This window comes from Sander lucioperca, chromosome 15 (assembly GCF_008315115.2).
Source record: "Sander lucioperca isolate FBNREF2018 chromosome 15, SLUC_FBN_1.2, whole genome shotgun sequence".
NCBI lineage: Eukaryota > Metazoa > Chordata > Actinopteri > Perciformes > Percidae > Sander > Sander lucioperca.
The window spans coordinates 4,611,660-4,614,047 of record NC_050187.1 but is presented as its reverse complement, the minus strand read 5'-3'; positions in this window follow the sequence as shown (position 1 = coordinate 4,614,047).

Here is a 2,388-nt window from a genome sequence, read left to right as displayed (position 1 = left end):
AGGGCTTAGGGTTGTCCCAATGTCGAATTTCAAAAGGCGTGGTGAGGGTTTGAGTCCACACTTACCGAGCCCTTTCCGTGAGTCTGCATCGATGCAGACTTCACCAAAGGGAATTACCCACAGTTCAAAGCGTTGTGAACAGGCTTCAAAATTAACTTTTTTGTCCACCAGCCAAATGGCTAGTGAACGTTCACATATTAATTCAATTCAATTCAATTCAATTTTATTTATAGTATCAAATCATAACAAGAGTTATCTCGAGACACTTTACAGATAGAGTAGGTCTAGACCACACTCTATAAAGCCCCAACAATTCCAATAGTTCCCCCAAGAGCAAAGACAGTGGCGAGGAAAAACTCCCTTTTAGGAAGAAACCTCGGCAGACCCAGACTCTTGGTGGGCGGTGTCTGACGGTTGGGGTTATGACGGTACAGGATGTAGCGTGGCACAGCAGAGCATGGGTGGACGCGGTGGACGCAGCAGGACGTAGCCGGGCATTGCAGGGAATCGCAGAGCGTAGCAGGGTATAGCAGGTCCATAGCCACAGCTGCACCCAAGACCCAGGTCTTGGTGTCGCCCTAATCCTCCATCCATATTACCAGCCACTCAATAGATTACCTTCAGGTTTTTTGGCTGGTGAGTGAAGCAAATCTACCAGCCACTTGCATTTTTCACCAGCATTTGGCTGGTAAACGGTGCTAATTTTGAACCGTGGTTGTGACGTTTACCGCGGAGACCGTAGATTACAATTAAAAATTACAAAAAGGAAATTACAAAAGGTAAACAACAGCACGACACACGACCACGGAGCAGACCAGCCTGTCGTCCAGCTCGTTAAACAAGAGGTTGAAAACGTGGAATCAGGCAGCCGTCTCCTGGGCCTTGGCCCTCGCCGGTTTGGGAATGAAAATTCCCAAACCGGCGAGTGTCAGCAACATCTTTGTTATTAAACGTCACCAAGGTAACGTGATCTGGTGAAGTGCTGTCCCAATCCCATTTCTACCTACCGTATTTTCCGGACTATAAGTCGCTCCGGAGTATAAGTCGCATCAGTCAAAAAATGCGTCATGAAGAGGAAAAAAACATATATAAGTCGCACTGGACTATAAGTCGCATTTATTTAGAAATTGATTTCACAAAATCCAAGATCAAGAACAGACATTTAATCTGGAAAGGCAAGTTATTCAACTAGACAACAGCACACAGAACAAGGGGCTGAATACGGTAGGTGTCCGGTATGTTAACGTAACACATTAACAGTTATTCAACTACACAATAGCACACAGAACAACTACCAGGGCGTGGAGACGTAACTGCAGCGTTGACGAGCCTCTCCCAGCAGGACGCTGTTCAAGCACCCATCTGTGGACTCGTTCCTCCAGCTCTGGCCATCTTGCTTTCAGCGCACGACTAGCCGACTAGCTTTCTTTGTTTCCTTCATTGCAGTAAGAGTCACCTTTTCGCCAGTCCCTCGCAAGTTTCTCTCTCACTTCAAGCTTTCTTTCTGCTGCTCGATTACCGTTTTCGGCTGCGTATTTTACTACCTGCAGTCACCTGCAGTTTCTTTTCTTTCTCAGTTGTCTTTAGGAGCAGCATATAGTTGTCACAAGCCTAGAGCGCCCTCTGGCGGCTTTAGACGGTAATGTTTTCAGCATGAAATAACATTTAAAAACGTGAAATTATAAATATTTTGATATATAAGTCGCACCTGACTATAAGTCGCAGGACCAGCCAAAGTATGAAAAAAAGTGTGACTTATAGTCCGGAAAATACGGTATCTGAGCCCATGTGGCCTCACACACTCACTCACTCAGCACCTGAGATCAATTCAGTCTGGGAGTCCTTAGTCTTCAGGGCTCCCTTTGGGATTGGGCCAGTGTGTTTTAGAGCCCGGCCGATAAAGGATTTTTAAGGCCATTATCAATACAAATATTTGGTGATTTAAAAATCCGATATTGCGATATATCGGCCGATATATATATATATATATATATATATGTATATATATATATATATATATATATATATATAAATAATCCAGAAACGCCTAACAAAACATAAACAGATTTCCCTAACATTAGTTATTTGTTATTATTTTACGTGTCCTCACTAAAATAATATGATAATGCAGTTTAAAAATAAACGTGTTGGTTTTATTCTCACAACAGAACATCAAAATATATTATATTATTTTGATTAGTAAAATGTATAAAAATACAAACTGAAGATACGAAACTTAAAGTCCTTTAAACAAAAACAAATTAACAAAAATAAAAATCAAAGCGTGTTGCCATCAGTGACGTTGTAGAGCGCCCTCTGGTGGACAGACTACGCAACGCCAACACTCAGAACATGGTTGAAGGGGGTTTCGTCCGTTTTTATTTTATT